This window comes from Ahaetulla prasina, chromosome 2 (genome assembly GCF_028640845.1).
Source record: "Ahaetulla prasina isolate Xishuangbanna chromosome 2, ASM2864084v1, whole genome shotgun sequence".
Classification (NCBI taxonomy): domain Eukaryota; kingdom Metazoa; phylum Chordata; class Lepidosauria; order Squamata; family Colubridae; genus Ahaetulla; species Ahaetulla prasina.
The window spans coordinates 270,566,524-270,581,542 of NC_080540.1; positions in this window are offsets into that span (position 1 = coordinate 270,566,524).

Sequence of the window (15,019 nt, forward strand, 5' to 3'; positions counted from 1 at the left end):
AACTTCTCTTTTCATTGAAAGTTCCATTTTCTTCTCACTGGCTCCAAATGAAATAAAGATTTAAGAACCACATCTCCAAAGTAGTGAATGGATCAATAGAAGAACTGCTTGATTTCATTTTCTCCACGGTAAGATCCCCACCAGGGTCACAAGTGTGTCTAGCCAGGCTTCTTGCCCACCTACTCGTACTTTATTAAATTTAATTCCTGATGAAAAAAAAAGCTGGCCACACTCCAAAGCACCAGCATTTAGCACCATCTTATGTTTTCCTATAATAGTCCCATTGGCTTTCTGAGGAAACAGTGGTTGTGTGGCTTTAACCTACTGTTTTTTTGAAATGTGGTCACCTGTCCAAACGCACACACACATACGTCCACAATGGGAAACCAATGGATTGATTTCCGTGAACTTACTGTAAGTGTTTTGTTAATAGGCATGCCCTCATAGAGGAGATATTTTGTAGAAGCATCACTTACACACAGCATTTTAAATGCTTTCATTAATACCTCAATGTTTGCCTATTCTCTGCCCCTCACCCCACTTGTCTGTTTTATAGCACCTTGGGTACTAAAAGTGATTTGCCATTTATTTTAGTTGCTTATACCAGTTTTTTAATTTAGATTGCAATCTCTGTTGCTAATCCAAAAATAAGCACTTTTTTCATCTCTGACAATGTAGACTGCTCCTGAATTGGGCATGGCAGGATGCAGGTATCAAAACAATGACAGTGATAAATGATTTTTCTCAGTAATTCTGTTATGGGTTAAGGAGATATTTTAGAGATCAAATCAATTTTATCTGGTCTGACAAACATGTTTGAAAATAGCGTTAGTAAACTAATGTAGGCAAGTCAATGTTTGTAAAACTTTTTTAAAAAAATTTAGTAGAAGCACCAGCTTGAATTTCTCATGACTCAAGAAAACCCCCTTTTTTAAGCTGACTAATCTTAGTACTTAAGAACTTTGTTTTTACTAAATTGTGCATCCTACCTTTTTCCTCCAAAGAAAAGAGCTTTCAGCAAAGCAAAGTAGAGCATAATTAAGAATTCTAAGTTTGTTTTTAAAAAATGATACGGTTATAAAAATGCAAAACATTTTGAGTGTTTCAACTATTCTGACCTCAAAACAAAACGTCTTAGGGATTTCAAATTTGTCATGTCATACACAGCCCTATGGAAGAGTTAGTAGTTAGAACATTTAATTTCCTTCATAGTATTTTCCCCCAGCAAGGTTTACTTTTTTTTTAAAGTAATCAACCAATTGTTGATCCATTGAATCAGGAATTGAGCATAACGTCATAGACTGAGAAAGAGTGAGTAATCCAAAAGCACCCACCAGCAGCACTAGAACTCCCAGTCTCCTGGTTTCTAGTGCCTTAACCATTAAACCAAACTGGCTCTCAGTAGTTAAAACAATACCAAAGATAATAAAACTACAAATTCTTAACTATATTAACTCACATTCAAAGGCAACATCACATAAGCAATGAGAGGTCACAGTCTTGGGAATGGTTTGTCTATCTGGCACAAAATAGCTCCTTTTAAAAAATGAGTTATTTTTTAGTCTTCAGATATTTCTCTTCCTACGTGCAAAACAAAAACCTTGGAAGTTATGTATTCAGTGTAGCTATGCTGCTATGATCACTAAATCTCTAAGTTTTCCCTCAGAAGATTTCTTAAAATGTAATGTCCAATATATAGTGTGCATTATAACCTAATGTTTTCAATAACTAAACAACTTCCTTTCTAGAAATAATCATTTTCTGCTTTGTTGGCTGTGGCTTTTCTCTTTTTAAGCATCTGCTGAGTAACTTTTCTATGACTGGGCCTCCTGTACCTTGTCAAGATACTGCCAGACTATTTTACAGGAGACTGTTGGCTACATTTTTCTGTGATTCACTACTCCAGGAAACTGCCTTTCAAATGAGTCATGCTCAGAAATATGAGTCATGTTCAGAAATGCAGGAAGGAGTGGGTTTTGTAAATTATCCCTCCCTTTTTTTCACATTCTAAAAGCAAAGCACCTAAATTGTCAGGGGGAAAAAGTGCCCCCCACTTTAATTCCTGGATATAATCTGTTTTAGGAACATAGAAACATTTTACATATAGAAATGTGTATACTATTAATATTCACCAGATGGCTTAGATTTCAACTGCCATTAACTTCCCGAAGGTCAGATAATTTTGGAAATTATAAATCTTAAAAGTCCAAAGAGAGATGGATAAGATTAGTTTGAAAACTCAGCCTTGAATATATTAAGAATATGAGGACAAAGAAAAATTTGGTGACATTGTTCAGTCTTCATACTAAAACATGATTTACTAAATAGGCTACCATTTGCTGGGTTTGCAGAATATGCTAAACCAGAAATCATGGTTTATAAAGAGCTCCTGTATTAATACTATTAGAAAGAGCCTGCCAGTCCTTAAAATATCATACAAATGGCTCAAATTTCACAACTCAGCAAAGTTTTAAAAGATCTGAGCTTCTGCAGATTGTATAAACTCAGCTTCATTTTAAAATCAAAATCATTGCAAAAGATATTTTAATTTGAATGACTGAGCAATTTATCTGGTATTGCTTAAAGAAACCTGGTCAAAATTCCCACGGGTAATATCCCCATGCATATCTATGCATACTCATCCTGGGTACTTAGTCTCCTGTCCTCCTTCAGTCTCAGATCCCTTCTTCCTTTCATTTGTTCTCACCTTTGCTTTCTCATGTTCTGATAACATTGAAATCAGACAGGTATGCTACAAAGTGAAGTCATCCCAACAACTGCATTTTGCCAGGAGACACATGGACAATGTAGGATGGAAAGCTGTTCCCTACTTGCTGTAAACTGCTCTTGTTTTCCTCTGCTTTGTTCACACCATCACAAGTCTCAATATGGAGTGACTGAATCATGAATCAGAAAACAAAGAGCTTGGTAGTCTCTTCATTAAAAAAAAAGACCAGAAGAAATTTGCCAGTATATCTCTTATCTTCACTGCGGAGCTACGAAAAGGTGTGTGTGCATGCATGGGAACTTGATGCTGAACACATGGAGTTTTTACTGTTTGCAGTATACTATCATTGATTTGCAGCTTGCACTTTCCTATTGATAGGGACATTCCAGGGGTGAAATGCTACTGGTTCGGCTGAACCGGTAGCAACGGCAGCGGGTGGTTTGGAGAACCGGTAGAGGCGGCAGCACAAGGCTCCATCCACCCACCTGGTCATCGTTACTTCCTGGTTTTAACCTGTTTTTTACCGTCTGCACATGCACAGAAGGGTTTATGCATGCGCAGAGGGTTCAAGCGTGTACATGACGTGCGCAAGCACTTCTAAACCGGTAGGGAAAATAAGTAGATTTCACCCCTGGGACACTCCCATAGCAACTGCAGAGAAATCCTTTCATAAGGCTCTGGTCGCTATTGATTTTTAAAAAAAAGATCTATGTGCCATGGAACTTGGGAGGAGCGATCTCCAGGTTAGATCCACTAGATTTGCACCTGGTAATCCAATTCTAAGATGTTCTAAAGAATAACTACAAAAGTAAAGGTAAAAGTTTCCCCATTCCAGTCATGTCTGATTCTAGGGAGCAGTGCTCATCTCTGTTTCTTAGCCAAGGAAGCCAGCATTGTCCAAAGACATTTCAACGGTCATATAGCTAACATGACTATACATCGAGGCACACAGAATGCTGTTACATTCCCACCAAAGTGGTGCCTATTTATCTACTCTCATTCACAGGCTGTTGAACAGTTAGGTGGGCAGGATCTGGGGCAAGTAACGGGAACTCGCCCCCTCATGCAATGCTCAAGTCTCAAACCCAGGCTGTCAGCTTTCCAGCTGATAAGTTCAGCGTCTTTAATCACTGAGCCATTATGCAGACTTTTCAGGAACTATAACCTGAAAAAATAGTTCTTTACTTAAGCTGGATAAAAGACAATACTACAAAGCAGTTTCCCCAAAAGGCCTTCCATTGCTCTGTAAGCTGAGAAGAAAGATTGGATTTCCTCCAAGGATATTCAGAAACAAAGCAAAATTGCTGAAATGGAACAAAATAATCTCACCAGATACGTTTATAAGCCTATGCTTGTGGCAACAATAAGAGGTTCTAATATCTGATACCAGTGTGTTGCTATGCTTTAAATGAGTTTCTATTAAAAGCAACTCACCTCTTTGGTACTAGGTCAGGTTTTGGCTGCTTGCTTTACCTACCAAATTTCAGTGTCTTTAACTAATGACACCTACAAGAAGGCTGGTGTGTATTGTAACTGTTGTATTCTCAGAACAACAATGAGGAGGCGATGCAGGGTAACAATTAACAACCATTTATTAACTGACAGAAACCTTCAACCGTGACTCGCTTCCGATACTTGGATAACGAGTTAACAAGCAACAACAACAGCGCTGACAGCTCTTTTATATAGGAGCTGTCAGCGTCTCAGCCAATCAGCGTGCTACTGTGTCCCGCCAGTTTGCTGCCTTGCCGGCAGACCAATCAGCTGTGCGCCCCATATCACATGGCCGCCGGCTGTCCATAGCACTCCTTCCATCCTGGATCGCGCAAGCGTAATCGGCCAAGTATGCCGGGCGGTGTCGGCTCCTCCCTGACCTGCGCGGTGCAGCATTTTCAATTTGGGATGGTGGACCTTTCAGCGGAGTTTCTGTAACTGCTGGAGGCGGATCGGCTGCTACTGCAGGAAACTCGCTTACAGCCTGTTGACCCTGGCAAGGGGGTAAGGCTGTGGCCTCGCTTGTACTGGAAGACCCCTGTGCTAGGAATGTCCTCAACTTCCTCCTCATTGCCTACCATCACAGGTGTCAGTGGGGTAGCTATCTCATTGGGGGTTTCTCCCACCGAGGGTAAACGGCGTTTCCGTATTTGATCAATGTGCCGCCGCCAAATACGCCCATCGTCCAATTGCACACGGTATGAATGAGGTCCAGTTACCTCAACTACCTGACCTGGCAGCCATCGGGGGTCCCCACCAAAATTAAGGGCATAAATCCATTCCCCTGATTGGAATATCCTAGCCCCTCCCATGGAGTCCGGGGGTTTCTCTGTCGAGTAGTCAGGATGCAATCGATCAAGAGTAGTTCTCAATCGCCAGCCCATCAGTAGCTCGGCCGGGCTACAGTTAGTTATTGGGTTAGGTGTTGAGTGCTGTGATAGGAGATACGTGGCAAGTTTTGTATGCCAGTCCCCAGGCCCTAACTTTACCAGGACCTCTTTGGCCGATCGGACGGTTCGTTCAGCCAGGCCATTGCTGGCCGGATGGAACGGGGCCGACAGGGCATGGCAAATGCCATGCCTCGCGAGGAAGGTCTGGAAGTGTGCTGATGTTAATTGCAGACCGTTGTCTGACACCAACACATCAGGCAGGCCATGAGTAGCGAACACCTTCCTCAATGTCTTTACAACCACCTCAGCAGTGGTCGAAGTCATGGATGCAACCTCGACCCACTTAGAATATGCATCCACTACCACCATGAATGTATGGCCCTGGAAAGGGCCGGCGAAATCCAAGTGGATACGGGACCAAGGAGCCCTAGGGGTTTCCCATTCCCTAACGGCCGCTGTGGGTGGAGCTGCCATATTCTCTTGGCATCGCTGACAGCTCGCTACCCAGTCTGCAATAGCTTCATCTAACTTTGGCCACCACACGTAGCTGCGGGCCAAAGCTTTCATTCGGGCTATGCGGGTGACCCTCATGCAACGTGTGCAACACCACCTCCTGTAACTCCTTAGGTATTATGACCCTGGAGCCCCACAACAGGCAGCCTCGCGAGATAGAGATCTCGTGCTGCTTGAGCCCGTAATGTTGAAATTCGGGCTCTAGCTTTCCTGGGGCCAACCCTTTTCACCCAGTCACAGATCTGGCGGAGAGTACTATCCCTGGAGGTGAGCCTAGCCACATCTGCAGCAGTAACAGCTGCCAGCCGGTCATCTATAAGAAGGACGGAGGGCGCGGGGCGGGGTCCTCAACCTCAACAGGCAGGGGACACCGGCTCAGAGCATCGGCATGACCCATAGCTTTGCCAGCCCGATGAACCAGTCTGTACTTGTAAGCAGCCAGGAAAACAACCCAACGAGTCATTCTGGGAGACAGGATACTCGAGTCTGGCGATCGCTGGCCAGGATGCCCAACAACGGCTTGTGGTCGGTGATCAAGTCAAGCAATGACCATACAAATAGTCATGGAAACGTTTCACGCCCGCCACAGCCGCCAAAGCTTCCTTGTCAATGTGACCGTAGTTCCGTTCCGTAGATGAAAGAGTTCTGGAAAAATAGGCAATGGGGGCTTCTGAACCATTAGGCAGCCTATGGCTCAAGACAGCCCCCACCCCGTATGGAGAAGCGTCACAGGCCAATGTGAGTGGTAAGTTGGCGTCGTATTGCACCAATACCTGGGTGGACAACAGTAAGTCCTTAACAGCATGAAATGCCCTGGCCTCCTTCTGTCCCCAGGCCCACGGCATATGGGATCTCAGGAGTCGGTGGAGCGGCTCTGCAACGGTAGATTTGTGGGGCAAAAATATGTTATAAAAGTTCAGTATGCCCAAGAAAGCTTGTAGCTCCGTTTTATTCTTCGGTGTAGGGGCCTCCTTGATGGCACGCACCTTCGACGGTGATGGGTGCAGACCATTGGCGTCCACCAGGAACCCGAGGAATTCGACCTGTCGTACGCCTAGCTTGCATTTGTGCAGTTTAAGTTTTAGTCCCTTCTGCCGGAAACGAGACAATACAATACGAAGGCGGTTAACAAGCTCTGCTTCGGACATGGCTGACACGAATATGTCATCAAAATATGGTATCACTCCCGGCAAGCCATGTAAAAGCCTCTCCATTCAGCGTCTCAGCCAATCAGCGTGCTACTGTGTCCCGCCAGTTTGCTGCCTTGCCGGCAGACCAATCAGCTGTGCGCCCCATATCACATGGCCGCCGGCTGTCCATAGCAGTAACCCCTTCTCACTCCTCAAGCAGCTGTCATAGACATTAAGTAAGAAAAGCTAGCAGCGGCATGCACAAAAACTCACAGTAAGCACATATTCTTTGAGAAGTAATAACAAAGATCTTAGCAAGTAATCAAGTTCATTAGAATTTTTCACCAGATTGGAAACATAGTGATTAAAAATGCTTTTAAGAGTAAAAGGGAGTGTAGTTGAGTGCACTCATATAATCAAATAGATACATATTGCATAATAAAGTAGATGCAATAAATGAATATTGCTAGGAATTATGACATAGTTTGCTGTTCAGTAGCGTCTTAAAATGGAATGGATGATTTTGTGTGCAAACTTAATTAGGCTTTTAGGCTGTGTTTCCATCACATTCTGCAAAAAGAGCAATCAGAAAAAAATAACACAATTGTCCAATTTGATTTCTAGTGCTAATCAGAACAAATAGGTCACTCGCAATGCAGAGAGCAGATGCAAGGAAAACAAAGTAATCCTTTACATTAACAAGCATGATGATTAATTTTAGATGGAGACACGGCCTTCGTATCTTGGAACTTTAAGTTGTATTAAACTATTACAACACTACAAGTTGGAGAAAACTGATCAAGACTAGCTGTACATATTTCTACCTGTTTTATGCATATTTTTGTTTACTCCAGATCCTTCTAGTTCCTTTTTGCTCTGCTATATCTTCTTTGTAATAGTGTATCTTCCCATTAAAGAAAAAAACCCCAAAGAAGTAGGTATGTTAAGAAAATAGCTGGCCAAGTCTTAACTGAAGAAAAGGAAATAATTTGATAATTTTATCTTTTACAGTTGGTCCCTAGTTATATCTAAACAACTTTCATACATAGACTTTTAAAATCTATGACTTTTCCATTTTTCCACAATACAGATTGTCATCATCTTAAATTAAATTCATAATGTTCTATGCTTCAAATAACATAATCTCTGATTATTTACTGCATTCTGCAAAATTCTATGGGACTTGTATGGTATGAATTCCTCCTCTTTCAAATGTACCCCTACATTTGTATTTGATTTTGGAAATGGAAGTAGGATTTTGGAGGCCAAAGCTGAAGCTAACTGGAATCGAATTCTTCTGTAGCTTTCTGAAAAACTATTGGCAGTAATAATGTTTCTGGCCTTTTGCCACAGCTACAAAAATTAGCCTTTTTTGTACTTAACTGTACTGCAACATGATATCACCACCCATGATGTTTGGCAGACACATGCCCTTGATAAGCCGGTTTGTCTAATGTTTATAGAATAGATTAAGCATGAAACTGCATCTGTATTCTGGCTGTGAGCTGTGACTGATTAGCAACATTAGATTTTGCTTTTGTAGACAATATACAAATATGAACAAACCTAAATGATAAATATTGCTGGCACACATACATAGTCCATCTCTCATCCTAGAGAGACACTTAGATGATAAATTCCATTCTATTAGATCAAAATATTTGTCTAACTAGGTTCAATTTGTATACTCTCACTTGCTGCCCTTTTCTAGGATCTCAAGCAGTTTAAATTCTAAATTGTGACATTAAATGTGCAGATACAAAGCATATTTTTTCCATTGAGCAGTACTTAATCCCTGCCAGTCAGTGATAAAAAGGTACCTGGTTGAAGCTTCTATCATAATAGAAGAAGTAAGCAGTTAACTTTATTTTTATTACAATTGGACACAGAATTCCATATAGTTCTATGAACTACAGGAAACATTTTTAAAATTATGGTCTCACACAAAATGGATAATACTGAATCCCATTACCTTATATTACTTTTGTTAAATATATTTAGAAAGGATAAATTTTATTTGATGAAGTGAATAGTTTATAATGAGGAAGTTCATAGTTGGTAATAAATTTCAACATAGGTTTCTAGCTTAAATTTGAAGTGCTATGTATCCTTATGGGAAAGTTAAGCTTATTGAAATCAATGGGACCTATTTCTGAACTGGATTTTCAGGACCATCAAGCAGGGCATAATAATGCTACCTTTAAACCTCTAAGATATGTCATCTGAGATGTTTATGGTTTCCTTGGAAACTTTGTGCAAAGCTGGCTGGGTGACTTTGGGCCAGTCACTCAATCTCAGCCCAGCTCACCTCACAGAGTTGTTGTGGGGAAAATAGGACAAGAAAAAAGTATTAAGTATGTTTATCACCTTGAATTATTCATAAAAATAATAAAGTCGGGGGGGACACTAAAAACAATGAGAACTGATAAAATTTTAGGGATGGTGGGCCTTTGGTGTAGTAACCTTGACAAATCTGTTTTCAGTACTCTCTGGAACCAGACTTATGTTCTGAAAAACATCCATAAGAGTAGGTGACTGTTTACATTTCTAGACTATTGAATTAGAGTTTTCTTAATTAGAAAATTAATTAATTAATTAATTAATTAATTAATTTAATTAATTAATTAATTAATTAATTAATTAATTAGAGTTTTCTTTAACTATTGTAAAATTATCCATAAGTGGTTATGATTAGTACTTAAATATAATTACTAGCAACAAGAAATGCAAGTAGATCTGAGCATTGGCTTTTTTCCCCAAAGCTGTGCATATGTACCCACTAGATGAAGGATTAATTATAGCTATTTTGATATTATGTTTATATCAGCATACTTTGCTAGCCTAAATATGTGATGTGATATAATATACCATGCAAATAACCTGGCATGTACAGTGGATTATTCCAGAAAACCTGACCCTGAGCTTTAAAGTAAGGACTTTGCTAAATTGAGCGTGACTAATATTAACTATATGGATATGTCCCTGTAGTTTAATTGGCAAGCTGCAAAAGTGGTTTGCTGTTGACTTTCCAAGCCAGCCTACAGCCCTGGGAATTTCTGAAGATTTTTTGCTTTAAGTACTAAATTTATTTGATTCCCCCATTTTTTAAATCAACCAAACTAAAAAACTTTCTGTGATGACTGTACTTCAGTATATGTTAAATCATTCCAAGTGTATAATTTCATGCTTCTAAGCCAAGCTAATTCTCTTTTGTGTCCTAGCAATGTTATGTAACATTAATATCCAACAGCAATGTTATGCCTATTAGAGTGAGAAAAGGAAGGCTTCTGAAATAAACAAGGAAGGTGTATATATTCTTACCTAGGTGAGAGGCAAGAATGTTGCAGAGCAAGACTCTTATGGTTTCTTAATATTAGGTCTTTATGTCCTTAACATAACTGCATTAATTTATAAACTCTTTATTGTTCTTTTAATATGCTGAATCAGGTTTATGGTGGAATACAAAATTACGCAGAAATATTCCTAGCTAAATATGAAAGAAGTAACAAAGCAAATATTAACTTAATCTAGGGTTTATTATTGCAAAGGTGAGGAAAAGTTAAATTAGGGTACACAGGTTGATTTTGTGGTACTTTTATACTTGGCAGATTACTGCTTCTCAAATAATTTACTAATTGCATCAATAGCATGATTTCTCCCAAGGTGCCTCATGGAGTTCTTTAAAAAAGAAAAGAAAAGAAATCATTCAACATGGTCACGATTTATTCATAATATGTCATGGGCTCCCTCTTCTGATTATGTTTTGAACATCAGGTCTTTTAAAAACATCCCATACCAAAACATTCATTCATTTGATCAATTTATATAATGCCACAACTATGAAATTCCACAACACTACCCTATTATATTGCCAGTAATACTTTCATTGGCTTATTTTTCTGTTTTTATTATGTAGCATTTACAAAACCATTTGGATTGTTTTGTTCCTTTAAACTAATTATTTCTTTATGCTATTATTCAATCTCATATTTATTCCCACCTTAAAACAAGGAACAATTAAAAACAATTGACAATTTGTTCGACCTACCTATAAATTACTAATAGCAATAAAAATGATCATCAGTAAAATACCCTTTAAAAACCATGCAATCAAAATTATAAACATTCGATCAGATGATACCAATAATTAAGAAAGATAAGAATCTGGAGGAATGGCAGACGGGAATTAATAAATTTATATGGGAAGGTAAAAAAGCGAGGGTTAAAATGAAAATAATTCAAGATTCTCGGGAAAGGGGAGGTTTAAAAATGCCCACTTTTAAATTATACTATGAAGCAGCTGCTCTCTCTGCAATAAGTGATTGGTTTAATTTAACGGAGGAAAGAATTCTGAATATAGAAGGTTATGACTTGCTATATGGATGGCATGCTTATTTAATTTATGACAAAAAAGTGGATAAGGCTTTTAAAAATCATGTGTTAAGAACTGCTCTTTTGCGTGTTTGGAAAAAATACTCTTATAAACTAAATTATAAGGTTCCTATGTGAGCAAGTCCTAGACATACAATAGAGAATATAAATATAGAACAGAATCAGGAAATGACTACATATAAAGATCTTTTGTATACTGAAAGAGGTAATTTGCAATTAAAACCTCTGCACGTGTTAAAAGAAGAAGGGAAAAATTATACTTGGTGCTTCATTCAAAGAATGAAGAAGAAATGGAGGCTTGACGGTTAGCAAAAATCCTTTATTAACAACAAACTAACAGCGAGTAAAAATAGGGCAATATTCCCGAACAAACCAGCTTCACACACAGCTGCTACTTATATAGCAGCTATCACCTGTTGGCCAATGATGGCCACTCATTTATAAGCCAATAGGCAACGATTCTCTAGCCTCATACGCTGCACTTGGTTTCAATATGAGCAACTATGTGCTAGATGGAAGGAAGATCAGAAAATTGGTATAGTGCAGAATGAGGAAAATTTGGTAAAGCAAATTAGAAATCAGTCTCAGGAGCATATAAAGAGATTGTATAATGTGTTACTTGAAATAGATTCTGAAAGGGACTTGATAAAGGACTGTATGATAAATTTAAGGGAAAATTTTTATAAAATGTTTTATAGATGGCATTTAGATCCTAAAAACCTATCGTGTATGTATCCAGATATGCAAGCAAAATGTTGGAGATGTAATTGTCATGATGCTACATATTTTCATATTTGGTGGACTTGTAACGATATTAAGGCCTTTTGGATAAAAATTTGGTGGATTTTACAAGATGTTTTGAAAAAGAAGATAAAGTTCCTGCCGCAATTTTTTCTGCTTGGAATTATTATGGACTATACAGTAATTGAGACTAAATTGATTTTAAATCTAATAACAGCAGCAAGATTACTGATAGGACAGTATTGGAAGAAAAAAGAAGTACCCACAATAGAAGAATGGATATTGAAAGTTGCTAATTTGGCAGAGATGGCGAAAATCTCAGCCTTTTTGAAAGACAATACGCAAGAAAGATACTTAAAGGAATGGAAAAAATGGATTGACTATATTCAAACCAGATATCAGACTAAGAGTTATCAGACTGCCTTTGAATGATTAGGATGTATTATTTCTGATTGTTTTGGGGGAAGTTAGGAACTGATGAGAATTGTAGGAGTATAACTGAGTTGGGAGGGAATTTTTTTTAGCATATGTTTTTTTAATTTTTAACTATACCTTGTGTTTGTTCCGGGAAGTCGGGGGGGAGGGGGGAAGGGGGTTTTGAAGGGAGGGGGGAAGGGAGGGAGGGGAAAAAATTTTTTGTAAAACTTTTTCAATAAAAAAAAAATTATAAACATTCGCAAGTCTTCGAACCAACCATATTTCAGTTGAGGGATGCTCCATCCTAGGTGGGTTGTTTTGTCCGTGGCCAGATTGATAAATTTAATAATATTAAATTTCAGATAAATGAAGTCATGCCATGTGTTCTTGGAGAAGTCATGGACATTTACAAGGGGAGTAAAAAAAAAAAGTCAAAAGAGTGGCTGTGGTCAGCAACCAAAAACCATTCCTTTTTACCATTGTTGCACATACAACACACTTAAGAAAGAGACAGAGTTATGGTCATGCAGTTGTGGCTGCCATCTTCAATTCTCCTATGAACATTCCTGCATCAAACATCTTCTTTGTTTAAACAAAATGAAATTTTGTTTTATTCCACTTGATTATGGCAATACTTAAAATAGAGTCATGAGGGGATGAAATTAAACTAGTAGTTTCTTATTATTTTTGTGATTACGACAGGTTGAAAGACTTAGCCAGTGGCTTGTGGGGAATATGTGGATATATTTCAGTTCTCTACTGGCCACATGTAAGAAACAACAAACTTTTTCTAAAGCAGGAATGTCCAATCTTGGCAACGTTAAGATTTGTGGACTTAAATTCTGAACCATAACTCCTAGAATTTAAGACTTGTGGACTTCAACTCCCAGGATTCCTCAGCCAGCCTGAGTTAGAGATGAAATTGCCCAGTATCAAAACACAAGGGGGAGACACACTCCAAAGAAAATATCTAGTTGTAATGCATAATAGGGTTCTGGACCAAAATTATTATTGCTCTTGCTCAAAGTTGTTTTATTGTTGACATTTATGATGTTTGACGGTAATATTTAGATTCGTATTTTTCAGACTTGATAATTTTAAAATGTGTGGAGTCCCAGATTTCCCTAGCCAGCTAGTTTAGATTTATCATAGGTGCAGTATTTTAAAGTATCTTTTTTATTCTATGTAAGCCCTTGAGAGTCTTTTTGAAAGTGGTGGGATAGCAATGTGCTTAATAATAAAAAATACATGTAAAATCCTTTTTTTAAAAAAGTCCACATACTTTATGATCAGAGTTCCATTCCTCAACCATAGTTCTGCCTTTCCCAAATAATATTCACTAGAATTGTGGGATAAAAGGAAGATTAACTGTTGTCATTTTTTACAATATGGAAAGTACAAATATAGCTGGCTGTGCTTGGGCCTTGAGATTTTATTATGTGAAATGCAAAAGGAAATGCATTCCTTTCCTACTCAATGCATTTAGCCAGGTAAGGGATTGGGCACATATTTCCAATAGTATTTAGGGACTCAGAGGCTGCCCACTTAGTCTTGTGAAACATTAAGTATTTTAATTAATTAATTTAATTAATCCATTAAGCATTTGTGTATCTACTGTAAATTTTAAATCTCAAAACAGTATACTGAAGATACTTCTTTTTAATTGGTAAAGAGTGACACCATCTTTCTAGCTAGTTAAACTCATGACAATATTCTATTTTATAAAAGCAAAGACATGGTGATTTAGTCTGTTTGATTTGAATAAGAAAAGAATATCTAAACTCAAATCGATAGTTAGTTGGAAAGCTATGGGCCTGCCATGATTGTTTACCTTTATGTATACTGCAGGGCTCTTAAAAGCCAAATGCATCATCCGAGATATAAATTTTCTTTGTATTAAATGAAATATATTTAGTAGAAGAGATTGAAGAGTGTTTTACTTAACAAGCTCATTTTCCCCTTGCCCTGTCTCTCACCTCGCCTAACACATTTCGCAAAACCCATATGGAACCATTGTTGCCCCAAAGTAGATGCATCCGTGTGGAAAGAAATTAACAGGGATTGATTACGCATGCTGCCTCAGCCTCTTAGGGAAAGGATGGGAAATAAATTCCATAAATAATAAGAGAATTCATTGTATCCTCTTGTTCAGTACTGCAGTTCCTGTATTTCCCCAGGAGGTTGGCTTCCTAGCAACTTAATTGGATTTCCGACTTCTATAGCTTAATGAACTGGTAGCCTTTCTGCTCTCAGCTCCTAACATAGTGCTCAGGGAAGCCAACCAGCCTACAGAAGGACTCTGGGGAAAGATACCAACACCTGTTGACAGTTAATAGGCTGTCACAAATAAAGCGAAAGTTGAGAGTTGAGGCTTTTTGTCATTGGTGATTTCCTTCTAGAAGCTCTGGGGAATTAGAAGAGGTTGGGTGGGACTTTCAGGATAAAACCAAAGAGAATCTATACAGTAACTGCTGGAGATAGTACTTGTTTGGAACTGCTTTATCTGAAACAGGTAGGAAGGAAAACTCCTGAATGTTGTATTTAAATACTCCTATTATAAACTTTTTCTTTCTTTATCCCTGAGTTGCATTTTTGGGGCCGAGGCTCCAAAAATGGTTAAATCAGAGCAAAAAACAAGTGAATTGCATTGAATTAGTAATGTGGTCATTTGACAACATCTAGACATTTCTCTCCCTCTTTTCTTCCATTGAAAA